Source organism: Nelusetta ayraudi, unplaced genomic scaffold, assembly GCF_046127955.1.
Source record: "Nelusetta ayraudi isolate G7.1 ecotype Tasmania unplaced genomic scaffold, CSIRO-AGI_Nayr_v1 ptg000135l, whole genome shotgun sequence".
In the NCBI taxonomy this organism is placed as follows: Eukaryota; Metazoa; Chordata; class Actinopteri; order Tetraodontiformes; family Monacanthidae; genus Nelusetta; species Nelusetta ayraudi.
The window spans coordinates 8,940,200-8,960,154 of record NW_027466185.1 but is presented as its reverse complement, the minus strand read 5'-3'; the positions used below and the strand labels follow the sequence as shown (position 1 = coordinate 8,960,154).

Below are 19,955 nucleotides of genomic sequence, written 5' to 3'. Positions count from 1 at the left end.
GCACACTCACCGGAGGTGTGTGCGTGTGCGCGCGTCCTTAATTTAATTGGCAATTATATCAGCGCCTGGGCTCTTCTGAGTGTTCCGCATCTCGCAAGTCAAAATAATCACAGACTCAGACTTAATGTGTAAATACTCCCAGAGGGGCCACTGGTGCACTGGCAGACACTGGGGCTGAATACAAACATAGGCAGCACAAACATTCGCTTAGAGGGAAGAAAAGGAAGAAGAAGGGGAGAAAAAAAAGGTTGTGGCATTCCAAATAATGGCCCGTTCGGAAAAAGCAAAGGGAAGCGGTGACAGCAGGTCATTCATACTTCATTTGAGGATTTTTGTCACGTCCGGCCTAAAAAGTTTTCCACCGCCGTGTCACTCTTCGGAGGTGATGCCAAGAAAGAGGCACCGAGCAGGCACAGGGGGAGAGGAGTGGAGAAGAGTGAGAACAAAGGGAATGCAAATAAGCAATGGATCGAGAGCTGTATATATGAATAACCCAGAGGAAGCCCAGTGTGCGCATGCACGGACAGCCGGCCTCACTCGGCGGCCAGCGAGGGATGAAAAAGAGCGAAATGCGGGATTTATAATTCATGGGCAAAAGTTGTGAGGTGAGAGAGGATGGGTCGGGTGACAGGTGCGCCCCAACACTGCCCGGCACTTTAGGAATATTAAAAGAAAAGGCCCCAAACCAAACGTTTTTCTTTATTCTTTTTTCCTTTGCACAGCGAAGGAAAACCGCAGGGGTTCCGGGCATCAAAACCTTCAAAATAAAAGCGTTCCCACCCCGGCAACGACTCAGTTAGTCGCGGCTCCTTCAAACGGAGTCAGGTACAGAAGGGAGCGGACTTGATAAACACATATTAGGCGAGTCAGAGATAATGATAAAAAGGAAAAAAAACACAAAAAAACACAAAGACACTCTTTCGGGGTAAAAAAACAAAAAACTGAAAATCTGTACGGAAGATAACAGGAGGTCCTCCGTGACTTGCCGCACCTGAGGCAAAACAGAGAGGAAGGCTAGAAAAAGGGAAGAGGTAAAACTCAGCGGTGGAAGGAGGACGTTTGGATCGGAGGGAGCGGTGGCGCCGGGCCTTTGTCGCTCTTTGTGGCTCTTCTGATGGGGAAATTAAAACAGACGAGGTCGGACAGGTCAGCGGCTTTCAAGCCAATTGGGCTTTATTAGCTGGGAGAAGGGGAAAAAAAAGGTGCGCAAGGGGTGAGCGGGAGAGTTGTCCGAATTAAAAGCAAGCCATTGATGTATCCGACCCTCCACAACTCCCCCCACCATCCCTCATCCCATCCTCCAATCGGCCTTTCATTTCCTGCCCCACGATTTCTAATTCATTCCATTTCACACGCAGCACACGGCGAGAAAATAAATTAGAGGGGCTGCAAAGCAGGAGGGGAAGAAGAGTCTTGTGTTCACGGAACCGAAGGCCTGAAGGTAGCCAACTGGCACGAGACGAGACAGAGGGGCGGGACATGAAGTTGAGATGAAGTGGAATCAGAGGGAGGTGGAACGGAGATGAAGCGGGAGGAAGAGATGGGAAGGGAAGGAGAGTGATCTTGATCAAGGCACCCTTATCGGGAGGAAAAAGGAGAACAACCCAATTAAAGCGCCGTCCCGGCTGAGGAGGATTCATCAGGCGGAGGGCTCTTCAGTAATGAGTCAGCGCCGGCTAATCTATACCACGCGGCCCGGGCTCCCACACTAAAACAAAAAAAACAACGCAACTCGGGGAAAAGACAAAAAAAAAAATCAAGCAAAGTCGCCTGCGCTTAATTGTCGCCAAAGCGACTTTTTTACAATGTGGGAAAAGGAGCGTTGGCTGGATCCTCCACCTCCTGATTTACGACTGTTTGTTTCCATTTTGTTTCCCCCGTGCAAAGTTTTTACACATCTCAGCGACAGTCTTGCAGGTCGCTCGCACTCTCCGCGCAGATTTATGGCTGTCGCTGAACATCCAGCCCCCGCCCCGGAGCTAGGTCCGATAGCGGACGCAGCAGGGCAGAGAAGGACAATTTTCAATCCACTGTGGAAAGAGTGAATGCTGATAAGGCCCCCGGCTCTCTTCCCGCCCTTTTGTCTCCCCCTCGCCCCCATCCTCCTCTCCATTCCTTCTCCTCCCCCCTCTGAACCGCTCGCTCTGGTAGCTCAGCCTCCCTTCCTGCTCTTTCAGCCTCGCTCTGCCTTTTAAAATGGGACATCATTTCACAGATTTTAGAGTTGAGAGTTCCTTCGATTACCAGTATATTTAGCCCTCTGTTTATAGCCTCTGGCCAAAATTCACGCTTTTGCTTTACTGCGGGAACTGATTGGACCTTCCACCTTCCGCTCATTAGGCTACCAATTGTCTCGTAGCAAGTTTCCATGCAGAAATAATTTGCTTTTGAAATTTTACAGAAAAATCCCCCTTTCAAACAACTTCCTATGAGCTGCACTAAAGTTTGCACTTTCAGTTTGCGTGTCAGCTCCCTTTGTGACATAATCAAGGGCTATTATCATAAGAGAAGTCTGTCCAAGTCTGGTTCCAGGGCCACTTGATATCAGTTTTGTACATAACAAGAAACCCAACATCCATTTTTCCTGCTGTGTTCAAGTTAAGTTAAAATACTTCATCCCTTTTACAGACAAAGGAGTCAAACGCGCCTACGGCCCACCGCAGTTTAACATCTTGTCCCTCTAAGCCGCTTTCTTTCACTCCGGGTCTTTCGTGTCCCAGTCCCTCACATTTGCTCCCACTTCCCCGCCCACTTTTCATCTCGGCTCCTTTTTTTTGGGGGGGGGGGTCCGGTGCTTGGTGGGATCTGTCCGCGGGAAAATGCTCTCAGAACGCTAACCAGTCAACTCCACTCTGCCCTCGCCTTTCTTCCCCCGCCTCGGCTTTACCTCTGAGCGGCGGTGGGAGGAAGAGGCCGTTTGTGTCGGTGTGGCTTTTAATAAGTGGCAGAAGCAGCGGCGGCGGCGGAAGGGCTGGCCACTGGGAGACGGCGGAATATAGAGCTCGACTTCCCACTTCCCCACCTCCGCTTCCGTCCAATTTCAGCTCTTGACGAGCCAGGCTCACAGGCGGCTCTGCCTTCTGCTGGGAAAATATCTCCAAAAGGATGGCTAACACCCATGTAAAATAAAACACATGAGTAACTGCTCAGTGATCAAGACCGATAAGTGATATGTATGGAAAACATGATCAAAGACCTCAAGATTACGCCCGACAATGAAGTAGTTCCAGTTCCAGCTAGCGACCCTGCCATCATGGCAACAATGGCAATGATAAACAAGTCTGTATTCATCTCAGGTTCACCAACTATCCACACAACACAAACTACAGCATCTCTCAGACTGTTGAGTGCATGGTTGGGCGTCTAGACGTCGGTTCATAACATTTATCACCAAATTAATGAGCCACCTCCGGCAGGTAAGCAGAGTACTATGCTAATTCCGCCTCCACCTGTTTCCACTCGTGAGGCAGGGTACTGAAGCGGCGACAGGCGCTCACTTGATTCATCAGATTGAAAGGTTGGTTAAAATTTCAGCATTAAACAAGAGCTAATTAAAGGGTTAATTTGATTTCATTCGCTAGCCTTGTTTTTTTGTTTTTTTGTTCTATTGTTGTTGGCCTGTTATTGTGGTTGATTGCCGACAACTGTGTTCAGAACTCAGTCACGCATGATTTTGGAAACAGGAGCTTGTTGATGTGGCGATGTCATATTTTTATCCTCAAAAGCGACCCAGACTGAATATGTTCTTTGCTGCAAATAAAAGATATTGAATCTGTCCTGCATGTCCTGCCAGTGTTACAACTGTGTCATTGCGCCTTATCTGGACTTGGGACAAGGGGAGCTGGCAGGAGAAAGTCCAGATGGTGTCATGTGCCTCGGAGCAATACAGACTTCTGGGAAAACTCTGGGAAATGTTCAGAGTGACAGTAGGTGCGGCCACTCGGGCTTGAAGTAATCAGATTAAACACCGACCTGATTAAAATCATGTCGCCTAAAAACGCACCATTCCCATCAAATTGGCCGCTGATATTCTACTGATGACTTCTACACTGTAAGGTGTTCCATTCCACCCCCTGAAACCATCTAGTCCATTTCACATTTCTGCTTCCTTCAGATGCATCAGCAGGAGCATCAGATTTTATTCGTGTCTGTTTTTAGCTTCCTCCATAAAACCTTCCCATTATTAATCAGCAGTCCACTGCTGAGACCAAAAATCTTGAGTTTTTCAGTTTCTTCAGTGGAATACTGATTAATAATATAAAAAAATAAATATCAGCAGATTAGCAAGGCAATATTGCAGACCTGATGCCTGTTGGAATCAGATATTTAACATCAATGCACCATAGCATATTGTGTTATTATATTGGTTACATTACATTTATATGTTGGAATTATTATATTGAGTTGAATGTATAAATGTATTGGATGTTGCTATATGTAGTGCTTGGATAATTATTTGATGATCATGACCAGTGCCCTGGGGGTGTTCAAAACTTTGTGATCAAAGACTGTGTCCCTCATTAAGTTTCATAAAACAGTGACCCTGGGTGACCAGAGAGTGGACAGCTGAACTAACTGGCTTTGCGACCTTCATAAATGGAATTGGAGTTTTACAACTTTTGATTTTTCCATATACATGCTTCCTGACTCGCAAACAATGACAGTAACACCCAGGAACTGAAGGGGGCAGAATGGACAGCCATTCGAAGGACGACGTTTGAGAAGACACTGTTGATATTTTTAAGAGGAGGCTCAAGACGTACCTTTTTAATCTGGCGTTTAACTGACTTCTCTTACTCTACTAATTCTATGCCTTTTATCGCATTTTTTAAATTTATTTATTCATTTATTTATTTTCTTTCTCTTATTTTACTATTTTTATGCCTTTTATTACCTTTAATGATTTTTATACTTTTATAATGGTTGCCAATTTTTATCCCACTGTTCAAAACTTTTAATTAACTTTTTATATTTATTTATTTATTTATTTTATTTTCTATTATTATTATTATTATTATTATTATTATTATTATTATTATTATTCTCTCTTTTGTACTTTTAGTGCCAGTGTTTCCTCATGGGGGCCCTCCACGCTGGGAGTTACGCCTGGTCTGCCCATAGGGGCGCTGTTTTGGTCGATTTTTTGTCTTTGTATTTAAGGACTTTTTTAGGAGGAAGTAGTCAGTCTGACTCCTGCGACGGCTAGGACTCGACTCCAGAGATCTCTGTACCATCTATCTTGTTATTTTCTTTACTAAAACTTATTAAGATTTTAATTGTCTCCTATTCTCTTCATGCAACAAACACGCATTTTGGTAGCACAACACTAGATAAAGGAGCCAATCCAACAAGCCCTTTAAGCCTTCCTCATCAGCGACAAGTTTTCTCCGGACGTTTGCAAGAAGCTGTGTTGTGTCCTCTCTTTGAGATCTACTGTACATGCAAATCAACCAATGCAGAGCAGGTTGGGTTGTTGTCGCTGTATATGAACAGTTTTTGCATCAGCCAGCGAGTGTTCACAACTCGCCCACCGATGGGCTTGCACAGATCACATGGGAGGAAGAGGACAGAGAGTCTTCCAGGGAAGCACAAGTCCTGGAAAAAACGTCAAAGTGTGTGTGTCTGCACCTGTAATGACAATTTCTCACCAACTGACCTATTTTCTATTTATTTCACCATGGAGTGACTTGTTGCCCAGGCACGAGATGGAAGCCGCAAGTCTGGGTCTGCAGCCTGGTGTTTTACAGCATTTTCATTTCCAACGCGCACACGTATTTTGTACTTGTGCAGACAGGTTGATGATCACATGTCAACAAGGCTGTTGATGACTTGAGATTGTGGCAGCAGTCCTTCCCTTGGGGGAGCTTTGGGGGGTTGTGGTACATCTTCAGTGGCGGGGCTAAAAATGGAAAAACCCTGCGCTATCGGCAGGACTGTTTTTTTTTTGGTTTGTTTTTTTCACGTCGAAGCGACTCCAGACGCGCACCTAAATGTAGGTGTGTAACGCCACACGCGCAGAGGGATACAAATTCAATTTAACACGCTAATGCTCCCCTCCAGCTGTGGCATTAATAGCTGTGTTAACACCCCATTAATGTGCCCGCGCGACCGACGTGCGCCTGCAGACACGCACACGGGAGCGTAGCCGCGCCGCTAATCTATCCCACATCCCCGGAATTCAATTAAATTATCTCAAAGCCTCCCCGCGCCCTCAGATTACTCCAGATAGGGGGTACACTCCGACACAAACACACAACATTCCATCAGCGACCTGCAGATTGAAACATCCGCCGTTGGCATTTTTTTTCCCCCAAGCCGTTTGTGGTCATGCAAGGTGGCGTACACAATGATATGCACTTATGGATTTCTCACGCCGGATTTGACGTGAGCTCAGGAAAGAAAAAGAAAAAAAGCATTGCTATGGGCGGCATGATCAATTCATGTCAAACACATGTTAAACAAGCGATGCGGAAACTGCTTCCCCCTTACTTCTTTACACACCTGGTTTACTTCACACAGCGGCGCAGAAAAACAAAGCAACTTGCTGTTACGAAGGGTGGGAATTGACTGATTGGTGTGATCACTGGACCGCGGGGCAACACAAGTTTAATTACATTGGAAGTTTAAGGGGTATTAGGAACCCAGCTGGTTGGCAACTAGCAAAAATAAAGCTAAAGACAGAGGTGAGGTAATGGGATATTAAGACAATGTTCCTATAGCCATCAGCTAAATATTCTCATATATCAGCCAGCTGTCCTGCACTTTCCAAATTTATTTAAAGATTTTTGCATTATACAAACACAAAACAAACTCAAGAAAGCGTCAAGGCAATGAAACTAAATGAACAAAGCAACAAAAGAGCAGTTAAAAATGTTTCTTTATTTTGTCCAAAATAAGTAGCCAATAGAGTTTGTTTGCTTTTTTTTTTTTTTTTAACCATATTGAACATATTGACAGAGTAAAACATTTTATATACTGCACTAAATCATAAACTTTATTTATAAAATCCATTCTTTAACAAATAAGCTGTGAAAAGGCCTTCATTTTGCCTCAAGCTTTATATTTGTATCACCTCCGAGAACATATTTTGACGACTGCTGAACTTTCGTAGGTTATCAACATGTCCCGCATCCGCTCACGCACGCACCACGTTACCAAGCAACAGCCGCTCCCTTTGATGAACTTCTCCTCACGCAAGCTGCTTCCGTCTCTATCGCGCTGCTCCCACTGGTTTGCATTCGCCGTCCTTGTTGTCAGTCAAGAGGTCGTCGTCTTGCATTGATCACGCATTGATCGCTTTGCCACTGAGATTGAAAATTGGTGGGGAGATGAATGCAGTGGAGAGGAAATCTGCACATTGAAACGCGGTGATGTCATGCGGCAGTAAACAGGCTGATCTGCCGCAATTCCATGTTTGTAAACAACCCACATATGAGTCAATTGAGACGGCACCCGAGGCGGCTTGAAGACGAGCCGTGCACATGATGCCGTCCCAGGGTTTTTAAGCGGCCGCCTCATTTCACACGTTAGGCAGCTTTGACAACTTCACTTCCTTCAGCTTCCTTCTCAGAAGATGAGAAGATTGTGCAGACAGAATTGTAAATCCGAAAGGCCAAAGTTCTCATTTGTTTGAGCGTGGAACATATGTGCAGGAGATACTGCAAAGACAAGAGAGATTCATAAATATTTCTGAGAGGTGACGGTGAGTGGAGGAGTTGACTGGAAGAACTGGCACTTGCTCGTGGCAGTGGTAGTTCTCTGGGCATTGCACCAGATTAAAAAAAAAAGCAAATAACACGATTGACGGGCTTCAAACAAGATCTGCCGCTAAGATGTTTCATGTCATGCAGAGACAACAGGACGAGGTGCAACAAGCCCTCGCAAGCCAACAGTGGAGCAGAGTTTCACGTCTCTGGGTGAAAGCAGCAGCGGTGGCAGCCAGTCTCTTTGAGTAATCCCTCGAGTTTTTCGGATTCTGAGTCTTCTGACAACATGTTCCATCCACCGACTGTATACAAAGACAGGCAGAATTGAAACCGTTGGTTTCTGAATCCCCATGGTCATCATTTTTAGTCGCTTTTGCAACCATTTTTGGCAGTCCCTGCTGGCCAAACGACAGAATGCAAGCTTCCTGGCGCTTCCGCGTTGGCCTCCAATTTGAAACTGGAAGCTCCGTCCATGTTCACGTGCAGTCAGCGGCTCCAACACACGTGGAGCGATCTGAAGGCTCTCATGTTCCACCGACTCGAGAACCGATTTTGAGCCAGTGCAAACGAAGGGATGCGGAGAAAAAAGGAACCGACTGCAGAATGCTAACCCCCGTGACTCTTTCTTGGAACTCATTTGCTCAACAGCTGAGTTCGATTACGCCGCTGGCACCTGCTCCGAGAGTGAAACTGACCCGGTCGAACTCAACTCAGCAGGTGCGAAAGCATCCTCGCAGACAGCGGCAAAGCCCCAAACCACAACATCACACTCAAAATTCCACCGCTGATTTATCATTTTTTTTGGCTTGTCTGCGTGGGTGTGTGCATGTGTGTGTGTGTGTGTGTGTATGGACTTTTGCATTAGCACATTTTTAGTGTTTAGCAGCAATAAACCAATGAAGCAGTTGAAAGGCACTTTGGCAGGGCTACTTTTGCAATAGCGGGGGTGCTGGGAGGTGTGGGGGAGGAGGGGGAGGAACGGGATAAAAAAAAAAGTATCGGAAATGCCTCACCCACCGTCGCCCTCATCCATCAATCCACTGAGCCGGCTGTCCCGGCCCGGACGTGTGGAGGACGGATGGGACAGAGAGGAGACAGACACGCTGTGATTCATACACTTTCAATGAATCCCCCCGACCGCTATTAAACCCTGCGCCGTGTAACATCACAGATCAGGGATGCACTGTCTTTGGCGACGGCGGCGGGAGGAAAAGAATATTTCCCTTCAGTAGGAGGGGGGGGCAGGAACAAGAGCCGAATCTGTGCAACAGCTTTAATCTCCAACTGCGACGGGCCTTCCAGTCAGAGGCGGGCCGCGATTCGCTGAACTACGGAGTCCACTTGTCGGAGCAAATTATGCTGATCACGTTCAGTCTTTGAACAGATGGGGGTGGGGGGGATATTATAAATATTCATTTGCGGTTTTTACATAGCAAGGACAATGTTGTCACGCATTTCTGAACTATGAGGCTTGTAAGCACATAAACACTAAATATCCAACAGTGTTATGCAAAGAGCAAACCAAGGGGGGGAAAAAAGTAAAGACTTAAAAATGGAAGACAGGACTGTGAGGTTACGCAAGACCTAAAAGTGGACGAGGGTGCAAATGGTCCAGATTGGTTGAAGGGGCGAATAGACAATCAAAAGACAATGAATAAATGAGAGAGAACGTTTTTGATGAATTGGAGGTGACAGGGTTGATTTATGAACTCATCATTGGGGATCAACAGAAAATAAAAAGATTGAGGCTAGCCCTCAACGAAAAGATTCACACGTGCACAAACCTGCCTCCATTCCATCAATAGTCAACCGAGTATAATGAAAACTGACACACAAACAACAAACCTACCACTGGAAAACAACTTGTTTGCTTCCCGTCAGCGGCGACAAAAAGGCTAATACGCAACATTGAATAACTCAATTAAAATGCCAGCCTTTATGGAGATTAACCATCAAACAATAATGATTATGAGCCAATTACATTGATTTTTCTCTGGATTTTTTTCTCTTTTTTTTTTCCAAGGAAGCAATTCATTTGGGGGCGATCCAGTTTATCGATCACGAGTCAAAGGAGTGGGTTGTGAGTTACGGCCCACTGAAGACGGGTTACCAAGTAACCGGGGCGATACAATAGAAATCAATGAAGCCGCATGAGCGCCAAGGCTAAATTAAAAGAGGCGGAAACACAATAACGGTGAGTGCGCCACAGGGACGTGGAAGAAAAAAAAGAAAAAAAAAACCTTTCAAACTGCCGTCAGCTCCGCTGATCCCACAGCCGGCTCTCCGACAAGAACGACGCCACACAAATTAGCTATCTGCTTCCTCGGCCTGCAGAGCGTAGTGGCTCGGCTCGGGGAAAAGTCACACAAGAGCAGGATGAATCAATACTTGCATTACACTCCTCTCAGAATAAATAGCAATAATGGTAATGAAAAAGCTTCTCAGTATCTCTTATGTCCTGTTGGGGCCAACATGCGAAGGCATGCAGGACGGATCAATAAGAAGCTGGATTTTCACACAAACGCATGTGGAGGTAATATGTAAAATTAGATCATAAAAACGCTGTGTGTGTTTGTTGTGTCTTCACTTTTTGTCCTCCACTTCTGGAAATACAGGCCTGTACGTGCCCTGCCTGTCGAAAAGCAGGCACCATTGAAAAAAAAAAAATTGAAAACTGTCCGTGGAAGGAGAGGCGCGTTGGCTGGCAGCTACATTTTAACATATAGATTGAGCCGTTTTGCTAATGCCTGTGTTTTGTTTTCGCCCTAACTGACAAGAGGGAACTCCTTCCGCAGTTCAGCCGAAGACTAACTGGCTCCACGCAGCCTGGTTTCAGTGTCGGCGGTAGGGCAGTTTTGCTATGAAATCGCAGACAAGAAATAAGAATAAAAATGCAAATTGAAGCGAGTTTCCATTTGGGGGTTTGGATTGGATGAACCCCCGCTGGTCAGTGGGTGGCAGTAAAAAGGTGCAGAACGTACAACTGCCACAGTGGAACACGTCCCAAACCTTGAAATCAAAATAGTCGCCGTGGCAACTTTGAAAAATGAAATTTGCTCAATATTTTAAGTGGAAGATAGGAGCAATTAAAGGAGTCTTTTGGTCCTTTCAAATGCAGCATCATTGTCTATCAGTTGAAAACGTTTTCTCCTAACATGGTGACATTATAAGAACGCTGAGAAACACTCACAATGATGATGATGATAAAATTAGATTTAAATTTTTGTTTTTCATCATACATTTCTGTTGGGGATTGTCTAATATGCTTAGTATAGGCTTAATATAGCCCAACATTAACTAGCAACAGCTTGGTCAGGCACGAAGACCGTGCACTCCCACACTGAGAGACGAGGGCTGGGAAACCTCTCGCTACCTTTATAACCAGGTTTAAAAAAAGAGAAAAAAGGTAGGTCCATTTTCAATAAACAGTGAGATGATTGATCCGCCAGATGCTGGAATCACTGAGTGGGAGTGATCGGTGCGAAGCAATGATGGGTTGAGAAGACGTGAGCAGAATGGAGAGAGAGGAAGAGAGAGGAAGAGAGAGAGAGTGCGGTGCGGGATTTTCTTCCAACCATTTTTTATGTTAATTCCTTTTTTGCAGGTGAACAGGAAGCCACGCTGACTAGCAAATCTCATTATGTCGGCCTGTCATAGACTCTTTCTGTCTCCTCTCTTCCAAATGGGTTGGTTTCATCCTCCCCGTTGCTCTCTCTCCCTGCCCCTCCTCTCCCCCCCACCCTCCCCAATTGCCTGCCTTTAAATAACTTGTTTCTGCATGGCTAGAGTGAATCATATCATATTCAGGCTGACACGTTGCCAGACTCGTCGCCGAGCGACGCTCCTCTTTCAATGACGGAACCTTGGACGCTTTAATGAGTTTCCATCGGATATCGATCGCGCGTTCATACAACGGCGCACGTCTCGCAGCGACGGGGCTTTTTGTGATCGCTGGAGGGTTTATTTTGATAGATTTATTAATTTATTTTTCCGCAAAAGAGTCGCCAGAGCGCGCTATCAAGCTCCAGCACGCCGGTCCGTAACGGCTGCAGGAATATTCAGGAGAGCGACGAGCCGAGGTTTTCAATCCCAGTAATAATTGTGGGGAATACAATTTACCAGCACGTGTTTATTTATTTATTTCAACATTGGTGTGTTAGCTGGGATTCAATATTAGCCAATGCACAACTACCAGGATATGGGTCACAACTGCATTCTGGATAGACTCTGATAACAGCACTTTGACCTGAGAATGACATTCAGCGTAGAAAAAGCACTCCTCGTTAACTACAAGCACTCAGTATGGGCCTGTTCGCTCTGGACTATGATCGGGGGATGATTGCCATTCAAAGCCGACTGGAAGTACAAGGTGCACGTGACTTAACCAGGACTGAAACAATCAATCCGTTGGCACTGAAGTGAGTTTTTGAAACATTGAACTTTCAAACATAACACTTAGAATCCTGGAGCCTGAGTGTTCAGTGGGCCAATAATAAACTTCTGCACTGAACTTCCTTGGGTTTCCTGAAAGGTCAAACTCAAAGCAGAAAAAAAGGCATTTCCCAATGCCTTCCAACTAAAATATGTCTCCAAATTGATAACTAACCACAAATGACGAGAAGTCCAACCTTCACTTCATTTACCTGCTTCACTTGTCCAAAATGTCGTTGAGAACGCACACTTCTGGTAACAGCTCTTGTGATGTCACAAAGGGCGAAGCTACGTCACCAATACCTCTCCAAGGTTAGTGAGCAACGACCGTCATCCAGGACTTTTCCTTCACCCTCTGAGAATGTCCCTTCCAAACACATGCAAGGTACATCAATGACGAGTCTTAGCCTGAAGAGAAACAACTTTTGCAGGAGACAGTAAACAGAGGGCTAAATACACTGTTTTCCAGAAATCTAAAGAGTTTATTATCATTATTATTATTATTATTATTATTATTATTATTATTATTATTATTATTATTTATAATAATTGTACAGAACATTCCAAAAGGAGCCTATAATGATCAAGGCTACAATATGGTCTTTTGGTTCAGACCAGTGAGCAGTGACAGACACACTGAGCTCCACGCTAACTCTACAGCAGCCCCTGCAGCGACGCCCGCAAACACTGGGCCGACAACAAGGTGGGCAGAGATAACCTCCTCCTGTTGTAGTTTCCACTTGGAAACCTTTCGGAAACAGCAGCCCACTTTTCAGCCGGCCGCACGCCCTGCTAGATTGTGAGATATGGTGGGGGAGTGAGGGGGTGGCTCGGAGCGGCAGCCTAGAGCGGGAGGCCTGACTGTCGGCTGAGCGCTCAGGATTTAACCGCAACACTTTGGTCGCCCGGAGGCGGTGAGGACCCTCCATGAGAGAGGGGGGGATTAGTGAGAGAGGGGGCGGGCGGGATTAAAGGCACATCCCGCACTTCAGAGGCTAATCAAACGTGCGGCCTCTCATCTCTCATCCCTGCTCCCCCCTCCTTTGTTTGTTCAATCAGGACAAGCTGTCCGCTGACGCTGACGGGCCGAAGTTCCGACAGCTCCGAGCGCTCGCATACGCACTTCCACAACAACCTCCCTCCCCCGCCCCCACTCACCTCCCCGGTTAGCCTCGCAGCTTCGGGGAGGCGCGGCGCGGCACCGCAGCGGTTGCCGAGCGGCGAATAGGCAACGCGAAGGAGGTCGGCGCAGCATTAGCGCAAAACGGAAGACAATGCAATTAACGGCGCCTCCATTTTTGAGCCAGCTAATCTGTATGTTCTGGATTAAAACTGTATAAAACAATCCTCCCGGCGGACTCGGGAGTCAACTTTAAGCGCACGGCTGTTGACAGAAGGCAAACAAAGAGGTTCGCTCATGATAAAATATTACAACAGCCTCCAGTGCTCGCGAGTCATTGTTCGTCTCTCCGCCGTCAGCGTGTCAGGCGGCGGCGGTGGCGGCAACTCAGAGCCTTCCTGCAGGCCTTGCGGCGAAGTGTCGGCGCATCCCGTTCAATGCGACGGAGAGAGAAGAGAATGAATCCGTATGAGCAGTTTCTGGCTAGAGGCTTTGTTGTCGACATCACTGCTTGGCCTCTGCAGTGTAAATATCATTTGGCTTTCTCAATAGAAAGAAAGAAAGAATTTGCTAAATCTTTCAAGTTGCGTTAGCATGTCACTGAAGGCCTTCACAATCTATGGTGAACCAAAAGGAACGCTTCACGTGTTAGCAAAGATTCTTTATAATGAGATAATGACTGAGTTGTCTTATTGCTAGCCAGCTAGCTAGCAGTATCTAGTTAGTGTATGCTAATGCGCGCTGATATTAGGGTTACTATTATATTAATGACTTGTATAACAGTTTGAATATTTGTTTTCATGCTGTTTTCCAATAATGACGAGTGACTGAAGGGTTCCTGGGATACACGACAATCGCTAAGGAGAGCGAGTCTGCGCCCAGCAAGAACAAAAGGGTTGTAAGTAGTTCCTGAAGGTGTCAGGACACAATTCAACCAGGGAAGAAGGGGGCGGGATAAGAAATGGGATTGGGCCTTTGAAGCCTGATAAGTGAAATTAAAATAACATTTACATACTTTTGGCTTGCATACATACTTTTCATGTCTTTATATTTTCTTTTGGTTCTTAAAAGTGCCTGCGTCTTAAACCTTGTGTGGTGTTTTGGGGCCTCATTTGCTCCTCCCCTTAATGTTCGTCAATGTCAGGCACTATGCGGTTTTATCCGCGGAGCCCGATAGAGCGAATCAAACACGTCTGAAAAGGGGGCCTCCTTCTCCCACACAATCCCTGCTCGCTGAACCTAATGATCCTTTTATGTAATGGAAGGCCGGGCTGGTGTTGAGACCAGCCTCGGTCGGAGCTATTACACGCTCAGAATGCAAGCAGTGCGTAGAATCCGTACTTTTCCGAGCTCAGGCGTGTGTGTCACGAGGTAGGGACGTCTGAAATGTGATCGATTATGGAGCCCGACGTGTTCCATATGCAGTAAATATCCCATCTCCCCATATCCTTAATCTCATCTCATTGGCATGTGGCTGGTCAAAGCGGTTCCCCGGAGACGATGATGGTTCGGCGATACGTCAGCGAGAGCCGCTAAACGGTTCTCGCGCTACCGCGGAGGAACGTTACATATCCAATTGAGTGCGCTGACCTCTGGCCAACAGATGCTGTGGAGAGCTCAAAAAGCGTTGAATGTAACCCACTCAAAGCTCCGCCATTTAAGTTTTGAGCGGCACAACGGAGAGAATTTGCATCTCCGAGTCAAGGGGTGAAAAGGTCACCGCAGAGAAACGAGGAGAGCTGCTGTTGAGCCTCTGATATTTATTTGAACAGCCTGACTTGTTGGGCTGAATTTGGCACAAGTTTGTGCATTTTTTTTTTGTTTACATTTTTTTCACATTCACATGTCATACAGACAAGGAAGAAGAAGAGGTCAGGCTACAAGCGGTTGCCATGGTGTTGCTGTTGGGAAGCGTGAATGTAAATGGTCATAGTACTGGAAAGATATCTGAAAAAAAGAACGATCGAATGATTCCCTAACATTTTGAGACAAAACCCTTCCCAAGATTGGGTTGAATTGCAAAGAGCACCTTTGAGATGAAATCATCAGATTATTTCACACGACGGCGCAGTGTGATCACAAATCTCCGCTTTTACAAGAAGAATTCCCTCATTTGCAAGACCAACGTCCACCGTGGAATAAATGTTGCAAATCTGGAAGAATTCCAACTATGGGATTGCAAGGCTGAAAGAATAAAAAAGACATAAGGACAGAAGAATAATAGAACTGGTCATGTGACACTTCCAAGAGTTGGAAGATGTGTTGAAACAGCAACGGTGACACCTAGCAAAATGTTTTCTTCCAGCCAGGAGTGTGTTGATGTGAACGGGAATAGCGCTTTTTTTTCTTTTTTTGTCTACTACTGCGAGTGTAAAAATCAAAACAGACGGTGAAAATTATCATTATCACATGAAGCACAACAGACAGCACAGAAGTGATGACAAATTCCTTTTACTGATTGTGAGTGACTTGTCAAAGGTTTTTGAGTCATTTGAGTCACCGAGTCAGCGTGCAGGAATTCATGTGCAAACACAGGCTCCACCCACTCAAACAGCGAATGAGTAATTTGTTCGCAGCTGAGCCTCGTGGCAGGGAGGGAAAGACGGAGCCGCTTTGAAACAGGAAACCGGAACAGAAGTTCTGGCGTGTCGCACTCCGGCTGTATCTTCCAGACACCCGGATGGTGATTCCACTGAAAGCGTCAGGGGTTTGCCGAAAATCGTGGCAATTCAAAATTCCACGCAAGAGATTCTGCCGCGCCGCTAAAAATATGACGGCTGTTCTATTTGTCACGCGAGACTCTTTGAAGTCAGTCTGGAGCAGAGCGAATCATTCAGGCAGGAAGTCACTCACTGGAAAGCACAGTGCATCCACTCAAGTTTCAGAATAAAATACTGTAGCAGCTCACCACTTGGCCACTAGGTTCCCACTGGCAATATTTTACTATTATGGTTATTGTTGGCCACAACCCAGGGCTCTTCAAATCAAAAAAACACACAACAAACAACAGGAAAAATAAATATTTCCTCCTTTTTTCCACTTAGCTTTCTCCTGAAAACAAAACTGCACATGTAAAAGCTACTTTCCTAGTACAACTGAATACTATTAACGTTGTGACAACGTTCAGACATCAACATGGCAATGTAATCAGCTTCACAGCGCGTCCCCATTGTTGAATACACAGCAGGTTGCCTGGCACAGGTCAGGTAAAGGTAAAGTAGAGTTTTGTTGCTGTGCTCTTCTCTTTAAATACTTGCAACTCTACACACATTATTGATTCAAGATTCAATTTTTTGGTGCATTATCCCTTTGAAAAGCGCCTGTACATTTTTTTTTTCTGCGTACAGCCATATGTCCTTGTTGTGTATCAGTTAAGCTGCTAAAACCCTTGAACAGTTGTGTTGGATTTTATTGCGTCTTATTTTTATTCCCAGAGCTTGTGCAAAAACCATACACATATTGTGATTGAATATGAAAGCGACATATATAGAAGGGAATTCAGCCCTCCGCAATTAGGTTGGCCAGTGACAGGCTTGTCTTTTTTTTTTTTTCATGTGGATTTTTTTTCTCCGCCGCACTAAAGCGGCGCCTGTGATCTGCCATGTTGGCACGGCGATGAGGAGGTATTATTAGTGGCGAAATATTAAGCCGTCTCATTTGAGGAAGCCGGGCCGCAAGTGACAGCTCCGAAACAAGCATTTGACACTAAAACCGTCGCTAATGCTAATGCTAATTCCTCGGCGCCTCAGAGTAATGAAAAAAAAAAAAAAAAGCATTAGTCTTTAATAGCGACATGGCTGTTCAGCGAGGCGTGTCGCTTCCCGCGCCCTCTAAGCAACACAACCCTGGTTTTGTCTATTTAATTTGGTCAAAAAGCAAAAAAAAAAAACACTAGACGCAAAAAAAAAACAAAAAAAGAAAAAGGCGTAAGAGGCAAAGCACAGGCTCATTAATACCATGTATATCCAAGAAAAGCTTTCGACATTAGCATTAGTGTCACTCCTAGAGAGCTTTACTGATCAAACACAAAACGTTGTTGCAAAGATAAAAGAAAAATAATAATAATGGAGGTCACATGCAGATCTGGGAAAAAAAAAAAAAAATCCAAAGCGCATTTGCAGTGTGTGCATGTCCTCCCCGAACGTTAAGTTACAGATATTTCTCATGAGGCAATTTGCCGGTCCAACGAGACACTTCCATTTCAACTGAAGGGGGTTATGTTGCTCGCAGTGTGTGAGTGTGTGTGTGAATGTGTGTGTGTGAAGCGTGTGGACAAGAGATTTAAGAAGAGCTTCAAACTGCAGTGAAATGAGTCAGAGGGGGGAGGTGGGGCGGGGGGGTGGAGAGATTAGCGAGAGGTTATAAGCCTGTTGTAGGAGTTTGAGCCTTTTTAGCTGGAGATCAGACGAGAGCCGCCGCCGAATCAGACGTCGCCGTCTTCTTCCCACACTCCCCGGCTCATGCTCGTCATTGTTGAGGCACAAAAGGCTTCCGCGCATAACCTTGGTAATAGTGCCGAGGAGCGGAGGAGGGCGGGGTGGGGCGCGGGGGGGGGGGGGGTGGAGCGTTTTCGATCGTCGTCCTGAAAAGACGAAGACAAAAAGGGACGTCGGACGTCGACTGTCACGGCTCTTACATGCGAGCGCGGCGCGTGTCTACCCCGCTGCCGCGAACGCCTGAGTGACAGGCGCAGTCATTAACCCGGTGGAGGCCCTGCACGGAGCTGACAGGATAAATGACACTGTTGTCAGTGTTGGTTCGCGTCGAGGGCGACGCTTTGAATATCTATGAGGGAGAAAAAAAGTAAATAAAGAAATAAAACGCAAACAGGAGGAGTCTCTACCCCCCCCCGACCCCCCGGCCCCCCCCGACCCCCGGCTCCAACATGTTAAGCCCAAGTCGAGTCTGTTCACTCGCCTGCGCGCGCCAAACGCGCCAATGCAGGCGCTCTCATGCGTACGCGCCCCCTATCCGCAGAAAAGCGTTTCTCTCGCCTCGCAGTGCACGGCTTCAAACGAAAGGGGAAGGTAGAAGGAGAGAATGGTTGGCTGAACGAGCTTGATGCTACACACACAACTGAACTGAATTCAACCCGACCTGAACTGAGCCGTCTGAATTTTTGAGCTGAACTGAACCGAGGTTAGCTCAACTTAAAACTGAGCCTAAACTGAGTGGAAAGTGATGACCTTAGGTGGCCTAAAGTGCTTGACTAAATTGAACTGAACTGAGAATAAACTAAGTGAACTGAATCCAGAAAAAGTAAAATGTACTGAATCTAGGTGAACAGAAGTTAACGAAACAAACCTAAATGAACAGAACTCAACTTGAACTCAACAAAAGAATTGAACAGCAATGAACTTAACTTAAAAACCTGAATTTAACTCCATTTAAATGAATCCCACTTGGACAAAGGAGCTGAGCAGATTGAAGCACGGCTGCACTCTGGCCCGTCTCTGGCCAGGACTCCAGGGGGTCCAGGACTGGAGGGGGTCCAGGACTCCACATCCACAGTGGGCCGAGAGGCCTTTTCTTTCTTTTTTGCACCACAATTACACTTTGGTATTTTAGACAGCCGCCAAAACAAAAGAAAAAAGTAAAAAGCATCAGGCCAGGCGCACATTTCTCGGCGTGCATGAGCCCCCCCCCCGGCTGCCAGGATGATTTGCTGACAGAGATTCCGGGTTTACGACGCCTGTAAAGAATTAACGGCAGTTAAAGTGGACGGTCGCTCCGAGCAGCCGCAGCGATGACGACGAGGACGTCGTCCCCACATTCCCAGATCCTACGCAGTCCTGCACGCCCCCATGATTAAAACATGAAACCCGGCCAGAACAACATAAAAGTGGAAAGTGGCCTCTGTCATTTGGAATTCAAGGCATGAAGTGCAGGATGTTTGATCAGCGCGTGCCGCTGCCCTCCGCGCTCGAAGACAAGACGTTTAACAGTCATGGCGGCACGGGCGGCAGGCCGAGCCAGGCCAATATCCACAGCGGGCTCTTTACATTAACATTCACAATCATGTGATGGAACATCCAGCGGGGAAACGATACGGACGGGGCGATGACAGATCACTTTTGCAGACACACACTCTCCCGCATGCACGCACACATGCACACACACACACACGTTTGGAAATGTACAGATGCAGGATTTGACTATATATATATATATATATATATATATATATATATATATATATATATATATATATATATATATTTAGTTTTAAATATATATAATATATATTACTTTTTCTAATTCATCACCCAATGGCCTGTGCAGACCATAACTATGTGACAAGAATATCAATTAAAATGGTGGTACAAGGTGTCACTGCTGCAGGTTAACAGTTAGTGTGTTTTTTTGCTCCCATTAGTTAACTGAAAGTATAAATAACCATTCAACTATTCTTGAGAAAATATTGGAACTGTGATGTTAATACGTGAAATGTGCTGTGTGTGTGTGTGTGTGTGTGTGTGTGTGTGTGTGCGTGTGAATTATGAATTTGAATTTAAATGTTCCCACAAAATGAAAAAAGAAAACAGAAACCCTTTAAATAATTCCTCTCTTAGGAGGGACAGAGGAAGAGACATTCATATCTTATTACTTATAGGTAGTTGAGTAGAAGCATTAGATATATATGTTTTATAAGTAGCTGCACTGATTAATTAAATGTTCGAACCTTCTGTGTAAAGGAT

General features: G+C 45.8%; 1 protein-coding gene across 14 annotated transcripts in view; it reads right to left on the bottom strand.

The window, feature by feature from the left end:
• adgrb2 (adhesion G protein-coupled receptor B2) overlaps positions 1–19,955 on the bottom strand; it is a 201,803-nt gene that overhangs the window by 164,356 nt on the left and 17,492 nt on the right. The gene's annotated exons all lie outside the window — the stretch shown is intronic.